Source organism: Heliangelus exortis, chromosome 1, assembly GCF_036169615.1.
Source record: "Heliangelus exortis chromosome 1, bHelExo1.hap1, whole genome shotgun sequence".
In the NCBI taxonomy this organism is placed as follows: Eukaryota; Metazoa; Chordata; class Aves; order Apodiformes; family Trochilidae; genus Heliangelus; species Heliangelus exortis.
Window position 1 is genome coordinate 150,582,216 of NC_092422.1, and position 19,214 is coordinate 150,601,429.

General features: G+C 39.5%; 1 protein-coding gene across 14 annotated transcripts in view; it reads right to left on the minus strand.

Moving 5' to 3' along the window:
- The window catches only part of EPS8 (EGFR pathway substrate 8, signaling adaptor), a 131,720-nt gene that overhangs the window by 60,474 nt on the left and 52,032 nt on the right, over window positions 1–19,214 (minus strand). The window contains exon 3 of one of the 14 annotated variants that reach the window (XM_071733002.1): window positions 1,317–1,394. The exons of the other annotated variants lie outside the window; for them this stretch is intronic. The gene's annotated coding sequence lies outside the window, so the exon portion shown is untranslated. The remainder of the gene's footprint in view (window positions 1–1,316; window positions 1,395–19,214) is intronic. 14 annotated transcript variants of the gene reach the window in all.

The following is a 19,214-nucleotide window of genomic DNA, read 5'->3' on the forward strand; positions in this document are numbered from 1 at the left end:
CAGGTCTGGGCCATGATTTATAATTAGCTGTATTGAAAGAAAATAAAACAGCTTTACAGATACAAAAGCTTCAAAGACTTAAAATCCCAAGTGTAACAAAACAATCTTAATAAATATGCCAGCACTAAAGCCACCACTCAGTGCTATTTTTTAATTAGAGAATTAACTACCTCATCTAAGGCAAGATAAGTATTAATTACCAAGATCGGGATAATTGTGCAAACCTTGTAGAAAGCATCACCACAGCTGGAAGTCCAGTATCTTGTATAAAAGGAAAAAACAACCAAACAAAAAAGCCAACCAAACAAAAAAAACCCAACAAAAAAAAACCCCAAACCCAACCAATCAACCAACCAACCTCCCCCCCCCCCCAAAAAAAACAAACCAAAACCACCAAACCAAAAAAAACCCAAAAAAAGCCAAAAACAAAACAACACCAAAGGCAGTTTGCACATAGTTCAATGAAAACAGAGAAGGCTGTTTAACAAAGGTGAAAATTAAGTGAGATTTAAAATTTATTTATTAGGTAACAGCAAATTAGCAATACTGAGCTGAAAGGTAAGCACACAGTGGAGCTCGACAGAAAAAAACAAAACCTTTAAAATAAAACTTAATAAATGAGCACATGCAATTCTAATAATGCTGGTTAACTCTTAAGACTTCCCTATTAGAAAAAGTTTAAATCAAATAATGTGTGAACAAGGCAGCAAATGAAGGTTCATAAGGCTGGTATGCAAAAGCTCATGACTTCAGGTAACATGATTTAAAACAACCTCCATCACAAGGTTTTGTTATTCGAAACTAGAAAAGTTAGTAGAGTGATCATGCACTCAGAAGTGATTTAAAATATTTCCCTGATATTTTTTCAATGTACTTGTAACACCATGTGTACATGAAAGTATTAAATTAACATGTGATAGCTGGAAATTATTTGAATTAATTCCAAATATAGTCAGCACGGCTCCTAAAACAGACCAAAGTTTCACTTGGCCTGCCCACACAAAACACATAAGAAGCAGAATTTTTCCTCAAAGTTATGTAGTTAGGAATTTGTACTGCAAAGCATTGCCAATATCTATGATATATTTCTAGCTTGGCTCCACAAGCCACATTCACCATTTAACTGAAGGTGGTTTATAGACACTAAGCACTGAAAGCTGTATGTTATCTTTAAAATTTATGCTGTGCTACAGAAATCCAATTTCTTTAAAACTTAAGGTCCCAAGAAAATTACTTTGTTTTTAATCCAGGGGGGAAGATGCTGATTCTGAAAGCTGGCATCTGGGTTGCCATCCAATCACTCAACTGACCACTACCTCTTGGCTAGCAGGAGACCACATGAGAAGGGGCCTTCCACACAGTGTCCTTACAGCAAGGTAACAAAAACAGGAATTCTGGAAATAAGGCAGAAGAAAAATAATTTTTAGAGAGAAATAGAGACTAATTGGCACTAGAAGCTATTTTAAGACCTAGCACCAGCACTCTTAGACTTAGAAACCCTGCTTAGTTATTCCCACCTATGAAAGAAAGCCTGTACCACCATCAGTCAGGAGTGCTAAATGACTGAGATACTCAATTTAATACTCTCAAAAGTACAGCTCCTCTGTTGTCTCTGGAAAATATGCATTGGGGAAATAAAAGCAAGTTTGTCTAGGGAATTTTTTTTTCTTTTATTTCCTTTTACTTAAAATATCTCCTTGAAAACATGCAGGTAATTTAAAATGACCTCTCACCCCACAGCAGAGTGGAGATACAAGAAAAGCTGTGTGACTTCTTTCCTTGCAAAGAATTGTGAAGACAAATGGTCAAATGGCTCTATAACATACAGCATTTTCCTGATTTTTTTTTTTTTTCCCCTTCTGAACCAGGAATCTGAAACAACAAACTTCAAGGACAACTTCCCCTTACCTAAGGTTAAAAATAGGCATATGACTATGCAGTTGGAGGCACGACCTTGTACACAGCCTACACAGTTCTCAGCACTTTCAGGCACATAATAACTCACTTGCATCCAAACGTGAGCTGTAGATGCTTGTTTGAGTCACCAAAAATCTCAAGCATCAATTTTTGTTTGTGTTAATGTGCACATAACCTGAAGAGAGCACAATGCAATTCAGCCAGTAAACAAAAGGCACTTTCTTAAACACCTCAGCATAACTGATCAGTCCACACTGGGGTTATAATTATTCAGCACAAAGTGATTCAAGTGTAAAAGAACTTACTGAACCTGAGGTCACAGTTGAACGAAGTCACTCCCAATTGTGGTATTAACCAGGTACTTCCTTAACTCAGCATTTCTATTGTGGAAGAAAAATTGCCTGAACAACAACAGATTCCATAGTTTGTTGGAAGAAAATGAATTTAAACTTTTGGCATTTCATGCCTCTGATTTTCAAGTCTCAGTTACTTATGCCTCTCTGGACAGATCCAATTTTCTCCCTCATCAATCTGGGCCAAGCCCTTCCTTTATACACATTACAAGAACAAACACATGTATTCAACTCATATCAAATTTTTGAGGTTTTTGTTGGGGTTTTGTTTTTGTTTGTTTGGGGTTGGGTTTTGTTGTTTTTTTTTTTGTTGTTGTTGTTGTTGGGTTTTTTTTAATTATTATTACCTGATCAAAAGCAGAAATGTGATTTTTTTTTTTTCTAAATCAGTTAACAACTTCACATTTCCAAAGCAGTCTCTAACGTGAATGCCAGGCTTGGCAAGTTACAGGCTTGACTTTTAAAAGTTAAAGTATATACTTTTTAAAATTTCAATGCCCTGAAAATTACATAGTAGATTTCCAGCAAACATCCAGTGATTAAAGATGATAAAATTAGAAACTTTAGAGAAGATAAATTATAATCAGTACAAAATGGTTTTGGCTCCTATTTCCTCGAATTAAGAAGTCAAGAGTATTCACATATCTCAAGAGAAAATTGTCCAGGAATCTGTCATTGATGGTTACCAAACCAAATTTTACAATCACTAGAAAAGGATTCTGAACCAGGTATTTTATTGCAGTTTGGTCTTTCATTGAATTGAAAACATTTCACTGAGGCATTTCCAATGTCAATTTTTTTTTTTTTTTTTTAAACCGTTGTCAGATAGGTTCCAAATGGAAACAGTCTGGGACAGGAGCCAAACATAATCTTCGCTCCTAGGAACCCTCAGAGGAGTTCTACTTTCTGGAAAGTTCCCGGAGGTTTTGAAAGAAGATAACTTTCAAAAATCGTTTGGAACATGGAATTACTGTTCTCCCCAGTTTTTTCTTATTAAAAGTGTGTATGAAATAAATGCAAGTGGGAAGGGGGAGGGAGGGGAGAAAGGGAAGGAATTAAAAAAGCTGTATGTAATAATGAATTTTGATTTTTTTCAAAGACAGATGAGACTGGGGAAAGTGCACTATCAATTTCCAAGCACCTTAAGAAATGTTCTGGAGCTGATTCAAGCAATCCTAACATGACTTAAGAAATGGCCATCTAAAATCTATTTTTAAAAGATATGTTTACTCTCCTACAGAGTTAAGAAAGAACTAAATAATATCTTTACCTTTCAAGATGGGTCACTACATTATGGAGATTTGGGAATCTTGAACAAATTATATTCACTGGAGATGCTATAGGTTGGTTGGAGTTTTGTTTGTTGTCTTTTCCCTCCCAAAAAACCCAAACCAAACCAAAAAAAAAAAAAAAAAAAAAAAAAGAAAAAAAACCACAAAAAAACAATGTATCTCTTTGGTACTTCCAATACATGATACTGAACAGAACTGTCAGGCTTTACAGCTTCTCTACTTCCAATAGCAATGGTACTACCACTAAGTGAGTTATGCCTTCAATTGCAATAGGTAGAGATAGTCCTTAAAACTATCTTCCATAAGACCCTTATCCTCCTGGCTACATCCATGTGGCTAAAAAGCATGTAGAGCCCTGCAAGAGATGTTCTGTTTCCACAGAAAAATTTTGAAGGATGAAGGCCTGTATTTATTGGGCCTTTCTTCCACATTGTATGCAACCAAGAAATTGTGTAAAACTTCACTTGGTCCTCATCAACAACATCTATAAATTTTGTTTATAGAGCTCTGAGTTGCCTATATTACGATACATTTTCTGTTTGATGAGATTGAGAAGGATATTTTTTCTCTTCCGGAAGCCACACCAGATAAACTTTAAACTCAGTTCCAAAGGAAAAATATTTGTCCTACACAAAGCCTCCATTCAGAGTCCCTGTTTTTACTACAGTAAGAAAAATAGCTGTGTCCTGGATAATTTGTTCATGTACGCCAATAAAAGCACACTGGATTAGAGCCAAGCACTTCTAGCAAGCACCCAAAGACTTCTGAAATTCTATGAAAAGCAGAAGTTTCTTTTCCTTACTTCTTATCCTTTTTCTATTTGTGATTCTCAGTACTTATTCCTTGTTTTCCATCCATATGTCTTTATATTACTGTAAGAGGCAACTAAAAGAGGAAAATAAGGCTAAAAATAAAAGCAAGGCTTCTAAAGATCATCTTTTATTAAAAAAACCCTTTCCATTATCTTTAGACAATGTTAAAATGTTAAACATATGCCCTTTTGACCTCCACTAATTAAAATGATACAAGACTAGAGTATATTCATGTTTTAAAGGTATCAAGCATACTGACAAAGACACTTAGGTACCAATGCTTTCATGAAGGATTTTGATCAAGGTGCTTGCTGTTTAACCTAGGGCCAATCTAGAGCAGAGCCAAGGCATAAAAGAACCTCGAGAAAATTCTTGGGAAGCTATTCAGATCACAGCAGCATTTACCATGCACATTTGCTACCCCCAAACCCTATTTTTCTCCCAAACAATTTCATAAACAATCACAGAAAAACAGGATGAAAAGGAAAGGTGTCATCTCCCATCCTCAAGACAGAAGCACCTGTGCCGAGGTACCTCCCGAAAGGTATTTGCCCAACCTTTTCCTTGGTCCAACAGTGAGAAGCTAAAACAAAGCCTGGGGAAACCTAGGGGCTCATTAGCTTTACTCTGAAATAAGTTTTTCTCAACAGATCACCTAAAGACTGTTGCTGCAATTTAAACTCACTCGATACTGCTTCTATCCACAGCACACTCCAGTAAAACAGTAGGCTCTTAACTTTAGAAAGAGAAAAGATTGTAAAAACAACAGGCATCCAATCAGTGTTAAAATGGACTTAGAAAAATACCTTGTTCCTCAGTCTTGTTTGGTAAATAGCTGACTTACTGCTACCTCCTCTCTCTTTTATAACTTATCACTCACATCAACACTGAAATAGGCCTACAAGGATGTTGTCTCATGTGTATCATCTGGAATGTTTTTCCAGCTAAGCAATCCAAAGTAAGCAGACATCAACCTCTATTTTCCCATAGGAGCCCACATGACAAGTTTCAGGGGGAACATTATTACTGTTACTTCATCTATATATTATCTTTCCTTATCTCAGTATTTTTCTAAACCATATCCCTTTGCTTCTTCAACTTTGTATAACCTCTTTTCTTTCCTCATATTGTTTAATACAGCCTTATGCTTTCCCCCTCCTTTTCCTTTTGTCATACTCATCTACAGCAAACTTTCTGACACAAAGTAATTAAAAAAACCCAAAATCCAATTGCAGCCTCAAAAATCACTCCTGATGTTGTCCCAGGCCCTTGAGACAGGGACTCATCTTGCCTTCTGCATCACCACTGTTCTTCATCTCCTGTCTGATCAGGTTGCATGACCACTAAGATAATTAACAGTTGTAAATATTGTCTTTTCCAATGGAGGTAACAAAAATGTTAGAGCTGGTTGTTGGTTCTTTTTGTGAATGGACATGCTAATTTATGTCTCCCAGTGATTGCTGTATTCTTTCTGAAAACTCAAGTCATTCACAAACAGATTTAGGTGAAATGGCAGAGGCAATTACTGCTCTAATTGCCTGTGCCTTCTTTCTGCCTTTACAAGGATGAAAAATGTGACATAAAAATCTCAACTTCTCTCTAGAAGTCAGAGATTGAAATACAGCACAGCAAAGCAAGCTGCAGCTTGTGGGGGTAGAGATTATGGTACAAATAAAACTTAGCACAGGGATGGGCAGTTTACTGGGACAGCAGGATGGTTATCAGTTGCCCCATCTTTGTACCTCCACAAACAGTGTAGATGGATTACAGGCTACTCACACATGGGTCATATTTTAAAAATTTTTTTCATAAACCAAGCAGGTAGCCCTTAAGAAACTACCTACCCCCAAACTGGCACTCTCCAAAGAAACCTGCTGAACAGGAACCTGTTTCCCATGTTTCTCAGCCACTTTCTTATGCTCTAAAGAAGTAGACCACAACATCTTTTTCACTCTCCTGTTCCCTCCAGACTTACCTTTACTGCAACACTAGCTATCCATATCTTTCCCCACTGACATGCCAACCCAGTTTTATTGCAAATCCATGGGAAATTTTCACAGAGTGCATCCAGCAGCACAAACCAGTGAGGATTTTGACTCAGAGGTGCCGTGTGTCCTGCTGCTGCAGTCTGCAGCTGGACGGTGTCTGCCAGACAGCAACACAACAGCACCTGGTGTTCATGAATCACCTCTGACCTGGTCTGAAACACTACTTTTTATCCCTACTTTTTGCCACAAGCAAGTCAGAGAGATGCAGCTGACTCCTCAAGTAAAATGAGAACTGTGACCCTCCCACTCCAGCTTGTGTGCGGATCAGCCATCCCACAGAAAAATGGCCCCAGGGCTTCAGCTGCTCAGGTGCAAGGAGGACGGGGATGAGGGCAGATCTTCAGCTGGACCTCGAGCTGGTATTTCACAGAACCATAGAATGGTTTGGGTTGGAAAGAACATTAAAGATCACCTAGTTCCACCTCCCTGCCATGGGCTGGGACACCTATCACTAGAGCAGGTTGCTCAAAGCCCCATCCAGCCTGGCCTTGAACACTTCCAGGCAGGGGGCAGTCACAACCTCCCTGAGCAACCTTTTCCAGTGTTTTACCACCCTTACACCAAAGAATTTCTTCCCAATCTCTAACCTAAATCTGCCTTCTTCCAGTTTAATGCCATTACCCCCTATCACAGCATTCCCTTCGAAAAAGTCCCTCCCCAGATTTTCTGCAGGCTCCCTTCAAGGAGGGGTGGGCTACAAGGCTGCTACAAGGTCTTCTCCAGGCTGAACAACCCCAGTTCTCAGCCTGTCTTCAAAGAAGTGCTCCAGTCCACTGATCATCTTCGGGGCCTTCCTCTGGACTTGCTCCCACAGCTCCATGTACTTTCTATGTTGGAGGTCCCCAGAAATGGACACAGTACTCCAGGTGGGGATCTCATAAGAACAGAGAAGAAGGGGAGAGTCACCTTCCTCAACCTCCTGGGTTTCTTTTGATGAATCCCAGGACAGTCAGCTTTCTGGGCTGCAAGCACACATACATCCAGCTAATGTTGAGTTTTTCATGAACCAACACCTCTAAGTCCTCATCAGGCCTGTTCTCATTTTAGCAGCAATCTGCCATGTATAATACTCAGACAATGTTCAGGCCTGCAAAGCTGTTTTTATAAATACCCAAGCAATAGCTGGGGATGGTCTGTAAAAACCTCTCTGGAGGCAGAGCTGCCCTAAAGTAAGATCTGAGTTTCTTTTTCCCTGACCTCCCTCACTATGGCTGCAAGATTTGGGGTCCCAAGCAGCTCCTCTGGTGTGGGCATAGCTCCACATCCCACCAAGCCACCTTCCCCAGAAATGACCCTGCAGGCCACCCAGTTCAACCACATGAAGCTCATGGTTCTTCCCCTCATCAGCTGCACTGGGAGGGACTCATGGGAGTAAAGCTGCTAATTGGGATGTTGCATTATTATTATGTGGTGGAAATAGATGGGTCAGCAAGTCATTTACTGCCCATGCAGAACAAGGTCAATACTCCTAGTCAAAGGTGTTGGCACAGTTAATATTTAGGCAAGCTGGCCAAGCCAAGTACCTTCATGCCCTGTCTTGAAGGCAAAACAGCATGGCTGGAGTCCAGAGCACTGAAGGTGACATTTAAGCAAAATAGATATGCAAAAAAAAATTTGCTTCCTTTGCCATTATTCAGCTTTTGTGACTCAGTTCTTCTGAGCACATGTAAATCTCAGCCAGTGCCAGCCCCTCAGGTGATGTTAATAGGAGATATATGCACTCATTTTCTCAATATGCAGTTAGAAAAAAAGCCAGACTAGGGAGGTCAAGTATTACAGAAATTATAAAGAGAAAAAGCCACTAGATTCAACCCTTTCCCTGCTCCAAGACTGTTCTCCTGAGCATGAGCTTTCTGGTTTTACTGCAGGAGCAGCACCTCTTGAAAATCTTACACCCAAAGGAAAAAAAAAAATGCAGCTGAGACACAAGAGAGTCCTTCTGTTAGCAGAAATGTAGTGCTGAAAGCATAACTGTGCTGCCCTTACCCTCCTGACCACACACCCCTGCCACACTTGCCCAGCACTCCTTCCACCCAGGAGTTTCTCTTCTACCTTAGGAGGGATCCTCAGTTTGGATTCTTACATCAAGCAAGAGGAAAAGTGCACAGGGCTTCAGCTGTCAGCCTTCAGAATTGTTAAAAACTATGCTCATTTTGTAAAAATACAGAGAACTAATTATCCACGGATAGGGAGACAGATCACACTATTTTAGGCTCAAATAAGGGCATCTGTGGGCAATAGCCTCAAAACCCCTTATCGTTTCTGAAAGATCAAGCCCTCTTGCCCCCATCTCCCTCACTGTCTCTTTTCCCAGTAAAGAACATGTACAGCTTGGTTCAGAAAAAGTCCCCAGAATATTTGGATGCTTCTGCAAGCACAATACTAGAAAATCATATTTTGGGGGAAGGGAGGGGATCCAATATTCTACAAACAGGGAGATCCCAACTGATGTCCTTACATCTTTCCTGTAGCCCAGATCCATTGGCGAGCACTGGGGGCTCCTGTGTAATTCACCTCAGCCAAGTTTTAGTATTTCTTAGCAGATGGCTGCATCTCACAGTGCATAGGGCTTTCCACTCCCCAGCATCAAATGGTTTCATGTCAGCAACAGAGGCACAGGCATTGGCTTCCCAAGCTTTGCAACCTGTTCCCTTCACACCTGCATCACCAACAGCATGGCCCCACTCTCTTGCTTAGGCTTGGTGCAGTCTGGAAGCTGAAAAGATGCTAAGCATCCACTTTCCTTGTAACTTTGAGCAAAGTGGCATCGCAGCCCTCACGCACACAATCAGGGAGCTCTGGTGTGTCACAAGCAGGACAAAGCACGCCAGAACACGAAACCAGAAGCAGTGACAGAGGTCCTTCAAAATTCTGGGCACATATTGTGCAGCCTCTTCATTCCTCCTAATGAAGTCTAACACACCAAACTGTGGCAGATGACACTTCAAAAGGTTAACGAATAAGTTTTTAGCCACTATAAATTGCCCTTACTACAGAAGATAGTAAGGCTGTTCTAACGAGGGTGGAGATTATACTCTCTTGGGTTTACTCTTCAACCAGAAATATGTATAATGTGATGTCATGTAATTTACACTTCCCTAATACTAGGCTGCTCTCGTCCAATGTACCTCTCCTCCTCATGTTTTAGTGCACTCCAAGGGGATATTATCCAAGAGGATAATACACATGATGCAGAAAACTAGCCACATGCAATATAAAAATTAATGCCAAACTGACTACAAGTACATTTCCAGAGATGATTTCCAAAGCTGTCCAAGCAGAGTAAAGGAATGGAAGAAACCTCTCACTCCTGACTCACGCTGTTGGCTTGAACATGGGGTGGTTTGTCCCTCAGAAATGGCATTTGGACATCCCCCTCCTCAGAAGCAGAGTGCTGCAGAAGTAAGAAAGAAACATCCACAGCTCCAGATTTGTGGTACAAGAAAGACTGCACAAAACTTGAGGAATTTGGGACATATTTCAAGCCATAAGACTAACAAAGGAAACTGTAAGCAGTGTAATGATTTTTTTTGTGTGTTTTTGAATTATCTAGAGAGAACTGTATCTCTACATTACAATATATTTTGCCTACTGTCCATATCCCACAAGAATGAGAGTCACCTGTGTTGCTCTCTCCCAAGCCCATAGAGAAGGCCTGGGGGAAAACCTTATTTCTGCTTTATTTTTCATTCTTTTTAAAAATCCTTGTTAAATTTTAATCACTGTCTTGCTGCACATAGAAAACAGACTCTCGGCATGAGATTGCTAATATAAGCAATACTCAGAGCAACAGTGCAATATTTAAAATCAAATTTAAAAAGCAGAAAAAAGTCCATAGGTTTTCCAAAATTCTTGGAAGCTCTCTTAGAAGATGTAGATGATATTTACTAACTAGTTAGAAGTAGGATGGCAAGGGGTAAAGTCACAACAGTGTACTGAGTCTGAGGCTGTCTGGACACTTAAACAATTATTCAGCATAGATAATGATTACAAGTCAATTATGAGATGGGTTAACTGTCAGCAAAAATTAAAAGTGAAAGAAAACTCTAAAAGCAAAAGAGCATTGTGAGGTCAAAACCAGTCTCTCTCCATTTATTTTTTTTTTATTTCCAGAGAGTTTTAGGGAAAGAAGGTGAAAGAACCATGGATCAGCCAGTTGCTAAGCTTCCACTTGTCTTTTTTACATATTAACTTTGAAAGAAGATACCAATTCAATGAGAATCAAAGCACTCACATGCACCAAGATTGTTCTCAGAAGAAAAACATGGTGTAATATTTCTGTGCACAGTAGTGCAGTCAGCTGGACATTTCTGTTATCTTTAACACTCACTCCCAAATGCTTCAGTAAATAATTTATGTCACCACAACATGCTCCTAGGATTAAGTCCCACACTGTAATTTTAATATTGCTGTTCACAGACTGCTCTGCTCAGAATTCCCAAAATATTAGTCTTCCCTGATTGAAAAGGCCTAAATCAGGGGAGATGACTGGCACTCTTTGAATACTTCAAACTTTTAAACAAAACAACAATAAAAAAAGAAAAACAAACAAACAAAAAAACCAAACAAACAAAAAAACCCACCCAAACAAAAGCCCACAAAGGTTTTAGAAAGGAAATTTACTCTTTTCAGTAGTTTACAATCCTCCACTTTCATCAGCTACTTTTATAAAACTGGACCCTCACAAGCCTCCACACCCCCTTTGGATACAAAGGAAAAAGATCTCCCAATTGCTAGTATCAGGTTAGTCAAAACTCAGACACACAAACTTCACAGTTTTGACAGATTTTCAGTATAAATCAGGAATCAATGAGATTGAGAGTTTGCTCCTACTTTAAGTTGTTAGGTCAAGTTGGACCTGAAACTTCACAGTTGTATCAGGGTTGGGTTCCATTTTTCTGACTTTACTCAGGACTTATTAGATTACGTACATAAAAAAAGGTGTGCTTAGCATTTAATGTTTATTTTTTTGTTTTGACCACCTCCCATAACCACAGCCTCTGAAAAGGAAGTTAACTGTTGCAAGATTACATCCAGAAGTGGCCTGGTTCCACAGAGGTAAAGCTTAATTATTTACAGTTTAGTTCCTGGGAGACTACATTCCAAGGTCGTTTATTACCAAGAATGAATATAAATCACTGGTTTCTATTTTTATAGTGTAATCACCAGCACTCAGTAAGAGCTCTCAGGTGAGTAGGAGACATCCACCCTTAAGTGATACCAGTGGACAAACTTTATGAGAGAGAAAAATGACAGAGAATAAAACCAAAATGAAACAGGATGGTATGTTCCAAAACAAGAGGAATACATAAGTTGTCAGCCTCTTTGCTGAATCTTCAAATGAGAGAAGCTATTCAGAACACAACAGCAGCTCTCCTAGGAAATCTCTGAGCAAACAAGGAAAGTGGAAGCTTTCCTGAGCAGCAGGAGCTGATCCTTCAGCCCAATTTGGAGAAAGCTGGAGCCACCCTGCTAACCCCATTGCCCACAGGACACACCACACATTGGCTTCAGAGAGCCTGACAACACTGCATCTTCTGGATGAACCTGCCCGTGAACTTGTGTAACCAACAAGTTACACACAGCTGTGCCCCATGACAGGATCCTTTCCCAAAGCACCAGCATGGATGAGTTTTGCTGGCACAAGGACTGGGGAGATGCTGTAAGGCAACATTGGCAGGAGCAGCACGAGCAGCAGGCATGAGCCCCCATCTCTGCTCAGGCACCCATTGGGGAGGAACAGAAAAAGCACAGGCCCCTGTGATCCAGGCAAATACAAAGGTTTCAAAAAAAAAAAACAACAAAACAAACCACCCCTGGCAGCAGGCACAGCAATATTGGCTGGTGTCAGCTTTTGAAACAAGAAAATGACCCCCAGGAGGAACAGGGATCTTGCCTGCAGCTGGGAGGTGCACCCAGCAATGCAGAAAGAACCAAATGCCACAAACCCCTGGAGAGAAGGAAATCTGAAACGGGTGGTTATATGCTATGGCTTGGACTAGATGTCATCCCAGGTGACTCTATTTGTACCTTCACTGCAGTAACCATCATGGCTCCAAAGGGATCTCCTCCTTCACAATGGAACATATTGTTTCTCCCCACTTCACTTTCGTGGTCAGAAAAAAAAAAAAATAAAAGAAAAAGAAAAAAAATTGAAAGAGAAATAAAGAAAATAGAATTATCATGAAAACAATGATGAACATTAGTGCTAATTAAGGCAGCATAGCTCAAGGCAGTATCTGGACTCCCCATGGCATGGCTTGCATGAACAGCCTGGGTCACTAGGGCTGGCAGCCTCACGATCTGCCCAGACTGAAGTTGGCTTGGATTATTTGCAAAGAGGATCCAGAAATAATCCAGGTGATTTGGGTGTGTGTAACTTTGTAATACAGGTATTAATTGTACAAATGAAAAGAGTACAGTTTTCAGTATCTGCCTTCTGAAAATAAAGATAGTTTTGGGCAACCAAAGCTGAATATCAGAAAGTATAAGATATGCACCAAGGCCCCTGTTAATTTGACTTCCAAGCAGGTATTTGTACCGGTTCAGATTTGCATTTACTGTTCAAGTTCCACAAGCATGATTCTTCTACTTCAAGGAAAAATAATGCTGTATTATACACTCATAGTCAATGTACATAGGACCACAAACCACCATTTGTAGAATAAATATATTAGGAGGGTACATCTCGTTATAGCCAAGCAAGACTTTGTTAGCAAAACAAATGCTTAGTTATAAGGGGAATGGAAGTTCAATGATTCAGTAACATTAACAAGTCAACTGCAAACTGAACATACATAAAAGCATCACTAAGACATATTATTGCAGAAAGCTTTATTCTGGTGAATAAACATGATCACCCTGTTGTTAGTGAGTTATTTTTAAATCAGCATAAAGGAATCCAAGTGAGTTAATGACCTGTCAGAAGCGACAAAAAGCTACAACACAGATTCTACACACACACACCTGTGTAGCCTTATCAGTAAACATTTTGTGGCTAGCTTTCCTTTAAGAAGAGTTAGTAAGAATTTTAAACAGAACTCATACCAAATATATACATAGACCTTTATTTTGATGAGCCATCAGTTAGATAGTGGCTTATCAAGTTCCTTTGAATACCAGCCTACACAAACACATAGAGTTGCAAAAGAGATACAAGCTTAACTCCCCTCTATCTTTTAGCCTGTGAATCACCTATTGTTTCCCAATTCTGTGCTGTTTACCAGTTCTTTGGCCAGTTTTTGCTGGCACAAGGCTATCCCTCTACTCCCTAACTGTACTATGTTTAAATCACAGTATAAATTGCAGAACAATTCAGGTTGGGAGTGTTCTCCGGAGGTCATCTAGTCCCACGGTGCTGACCAAAACAAGGCTAACTTTGAAGTTGGACAGAGATTTGATATATGAATTGTGTACAATGTTCACACTGACTCCTCAAGCCACCAGAAATTCAGTAACTGACCAATAAATACCTCCTGACCACCAATAAAATAAACTGGCCCGTTTTGGTCCCATGCTTACATCCTGTTACATCTGAATGGGATCAAGAACAGAAGTAAAGGGCTTGGCAAGACCACAGCTGCTGACCTATGACTCAAATGCAGTTCAACTGCATTTTAGGAAGCCTGCTTTGGGATAATCAAGCCAATGAAAAAGCAGCACAGTACAGACAGAAAGCTGCAGGAGCCCAGAAGAGGAAGGCGGACAGCGTGGTGAGGGGAAGGTTGTAGGTGAAAGTCAACAGAATATTTCTCTGGAGGACAGCAGCACAGCTCAGTTGGCTAACGCATGGATAGGTTCCTGCAAAACCATTTAGTAGGGCTTGCACAGTCCCTGGTGACATGGAGATCCCACTTCATGAAGACATCTGCATTCACAACAGCCTTGCTGCAGCTGTTTATACACTCCCCTTAACCCCGGCCTCACCAAGGGCCTTGGGGAGGAAAGAGATTGAGTTACAAGCAGCTCCATCCTCTAGCATAGAGCAGAGCATGAAAACTATCTAACACAGACAGTTTGTCAGGCTGTAAATTGATCTCATCGTTTGAGATGAGCATAATTCGTGTATACATACACACGCACACTATATATGTAAATAAGAATTGTAGCACCACAAAATGCCCTGATATGTTTGGCTTTGCCTCTTTGGACTTGGCACATACATTGAGGCTACAATAAGGAGCTATGCCAAGTGCAACAGGCTGTACATTATTTAATGGCTCAGCCATCCCACACTACAGTTTGTCGTGATTACCATATGCAGAAACAAATTCTGTTACTTAACAAGCTTGAAAATGGTTGCTCAGGACAGTCTTGAAAGCAGCCTGCATTAGAAAGTATGTCCAAAAGATGTTCACACTTTGACCATACTGGAAAATTGAGTAACTTCTTATCCCCCAGCAACAGTAACAATGAGAACGTTCTGAGCAAATTCCAGGTCCTTTAACAAATCATAATGCTTAAAGTGACCCACTGCTTAAAATCCCTTGGTGGCTGTAGTGGTTCCTGGCAAACTGAAAGCATTTTTCCTTTCACACTTCCTCTGTGCTGACCTTGGTGGTGGGAGAAGGGCAGTGTAGATGAAGAAATAGTCTAAAACACTGTTTCACTATTTGTTTTTAAGCACTGAATTCACATTTTGAACACAAAGCCAGCTTTATTGAAAACATTTAAATCTTGCTGCTTAAAAAAGGATGTAGGAGTTCCAACAAGCATTTCAGGCCCTCCCAACTACCCCTTTCTTCATGGCAAAGAAGCAATAGTGTGAACAATCTCAAAAACACCTGAAAAAAACCAACCAACCAACCAAAAACCCCTACTAAACCAAAGAAAAACCAAAAAACAACACCCAACAAAACAAAACAAAAAAACAAGGGATGGGGAGGGCTTGCTTTTAACTTCACATAACCCTCACTTTTCCCTGTCATTTGCAAAATGACATAAATCACTTCAGTCTTTTGCAGGTCTGCAAATCTGGTTTATTTTTAATTTTGCCCTTTCCCAGCATCTTACTGTATCTGCCCATGAATAAGAAAAAAGCTGTTAACAGTTCAGAACTAGTTCAGACAGCTTCTTAATACCCTAGAGTGGTAACTTCCAAATTTTTGGATTGTCAGGTCTCAGCATTTTGGTTTCTTACAGACAGGTATCTTTACCTTTATATTGATTGCTTTACCTTTAAAAGAAGTAACCTCATTTTTAAGCAAAAGTTTCCTGTATGCCACATCTGCCCTCGACTCAGGGGATGTCTCAAAGTCAAGATAAGAAGCTGGGGCAGGAGATAGAGAGTATAATTTAAATGACATTAAGAAAAGTCACCCCAGAGGTTGCAAGCTCAGTCCTCAGTGTGGCTGCAGCAGCCTCCTGGGAACCTCTGCATCAGCCCATGCTCTGCTCAGTTCTCTTAATTACTCTTGAACTTATTTCACCCTCTCTGACCCCACACATACCCTCTTGGTAAACAATGATTTATTTAGAAACTGCTAGCAATTACTCTTTTCAAGAATTAACACCAAGTCTCAAACTTCTTAAGAGCACCCAGACAAAATGTTACTCTAATATAATTAATTCCTTTTACTTCCTCTTTCCCTCATAATTCATTGGTTATTTACAGCCAAGTTGCATGGGCTCATGTGCTTCCTAACAGTACCAGCATTCTTGTAGTTCTGGCTACAGAAGAAGTGATAAAAATAAAGTCAATAAAATTTGCATGTACCAAAGCTAAATAGCAAAGCTAGGTAGGAATAAATGAAGTATTTGAAAGCCTTGTGCCCATCTCATGCTACACTCATGCTTTTTTATGCAGGTTAAAAGGTATTTTACCACAGATATTTTATCAGCAGCTCTAGGGTGGCATACAGATGACTTAAACAAAAAGTTCTTTCAAACCTTTTTGATAAATATCGGAATAATTGAGGAAATAAAGGGAGTAGGCTTGAAGCACTTTTTCTCAGCACTGTTTTCTCCCCAAATGGGCTTATGCTTCCCTTCTGCAAAAGTACTGAACTCCAAAATAAATAAAGTAAATGCTTTGAGAGTAAAGGCAGCAGTTCTGGTCTGGTGAATAACATAAAACCAGCACCTTTGCACTCAGCAGATCAGCCTCCGGTGTGCAGTCAGAAGCGATTGCTGCTGACTAGTGAGATAAATAAAGTTCTACTGCTTCCATGCTCGTTTGAAACAGGATATCAGTGCTATTGTTGTGCAGCAAACTGAATACTATTGTCTTCTATATAAAGCTAAGTTTGTCATTAATTTTCAATTACATATCTGGACAGCTCTGGCTGCACCACTCAGTAACAAGTAAGGGGACAGGGAGACAATGTCCGAGCGTGCTTTGCTCTGCACAGACTTTATGATGTGAAAATGCTCAGGAAGGGAGGTCAGAATACAAGCTTGGCAAATGTTTAATCCAGAGCCAAATAGAAATTCCAGCCTCGTAAAGCTGCTTTTAAACAAGCACTTTCCAGATACAAGGACTGCAGTTTTTCTTCATAAAATTCTACAGATGCAAGCAATCCTAAAGGGGAGAAATTAGTGCAACAAATCAGTAAGCAAGTGCATTGGTATAAAAGATTTAACAAGAAATTTTCACTACCAAAGCTCAATGTCACATATGTGGGCTGCAGGTACAGTACACAGAATAAAAATATAACACACACATATTATAGGTAAATACAAGATCACAATCCCAGTGAAGAATATAGATCAGACAAAAAATATTTTAACTTATGATACTACCAGAATATGACTAATTTTACAGGACTGGTTAGTAAGTGATTGAAAAGAAACAGGGCCTGCAAGTTCTCAGCATTCACACTGGCAAGCTACCACTTCTTAGAAAGTGTGAGGAGACAAAACATGCTTAAAAGCAAGAGTTTAAAATATTTTGGAGTATATTTTTACAATACTTAGAACTAAGTGATAGTGATAGTAACTAGTGATAGTGTCTGCTCTTTGAAGTCTTGGAGACAGACAGATAAGAAAGAAGAAACAGACAAGTAAACAAGAGGCCTGGTTTCCAGAGCCTCCCAGGATGCACAGACAAAATACATCACCCTTATTTTCTTTCCATTATCTGACTTGGGGCTCCTGAAAGACAACTATTCCTCTTAAATCACATACAACATAAGCCCTGTCTCCATCTGGAAGCACCAGAATCTTTAGTAACATCTCAGTAAAAAGTCAGTGTTGCTGTTGTGTGTCACATTGGCTTTTTTTTTTTTTCCCCTCAGAAAATCCACAGAAAAATAAGTATATCAAGACTGAAATTTCTTATAAAGTAGTGAAGTAGTATTTTACTCTTTAAACTAAGAAGGTCTGCCATTCTAGGGTTTTTTTAGTATTTTTTCCTTTTTTAAAAAAGGTTAATAATAAAGCCTTAGTGAAGTAGTATTAAAGACTTGAATTGTTCATCTTAATGAACAGGCACAAAGACTGAATTTAGTAGGTGATATCTCTTCTAAGAAAGGCATTATTAAAACACTCAATTTGAGGCAATAATATACATGCTTGTGATATCTCAGATACATTTCTCTTCATGCCATCAAAGGATAAATCAAAAACTTGATATGTTACTGACAGTCAGAGGTTTCCTTTCCTTCCATATTTCAGAGGATGACTGGCATCAATGGAGTATTTGAAAGAGTCTCAAAATGATGCCAGAGAAGATTAGAGGAACATTCTACTATTCCTCTAATTCGAATTAATTAGATTCTAATGGAAAAAATCTGCTTTTAAACATCTCTCTGTTAAATGTAGAGGCACCACCCATTCAGCTCATGACCACATACATACATGCTGCAAATGTTTGCACACCAGCACAGTTAGAGCAATTTATTTTCATGATATTCAGATGATGATATTTTGTTAAAAATTAAGAGATTGGTGAGAAATTTCCATGGAAGCAAAACAAATCACTATTCCACTATTTTAAAGCATGGGATAGTCACTTGTAGCTATCCCTCCAGAGAAGGTTTGGGATTATCCTTGGTCCTCCGAGGCCTTGCACTGACTTGAGCTTTGATAGTCTGAGCTGCCACACTCCATCTTTCTGAAACTTTGCATCTGGCTTTTTTACACCTCCTAAATCACAAAGTACAGCACATCCTTTGCCACAGGAGGTAGATAATTTTTTTCTATCCTTTACTTTCCCTCTCACACAACCTTGCAAGCACATACTCTCAGTCAGCAGTAAATTGTCAGGCTGGCTATGGGAAAATGTCCTTTTCAATCTCTGACACTCTTTTGTTTCACAAGGAATCACTGAGAAGCATATTTTGCCAGCTTTTATGACTCAAGTGGATGAGAGTGGCAAACTTTCAGAGCTTATCAGCAGATGTTCCTTTAAATTAATGATGGTTTGCTGAGCAAACCTGGTAAGGTACTGGCACTTCTCTATCTGCTAAACCAACCTACTCTACAATTGGCTTTTGTGTTGTGCATGGCCTCAGTTTGGGTCACATACACACGGTACAATAAAGAAACACATTAAAGATCTTTCACATGAACCCATCCATCCATACAGCAGAGCACTGAAAATTTTAATCCAGTCCTAAAATCAGCAATTCCTGGGCATCACTATACCAATGTTGCTATGCTCTTGCTTGCACTGGCCTGATATCTCAGCCCACAGCTACACACATACTGTCTTGGTAAATTTGCCTGACAACACTCTTTGGAAGGGATCTACCTTCAACTCTGCAACCAAATAAAAATAATAATATTAAGTAAAGTATACATTATTTATTGTAATATATAACATAATGATGTCTATTAATATAATAATATTGT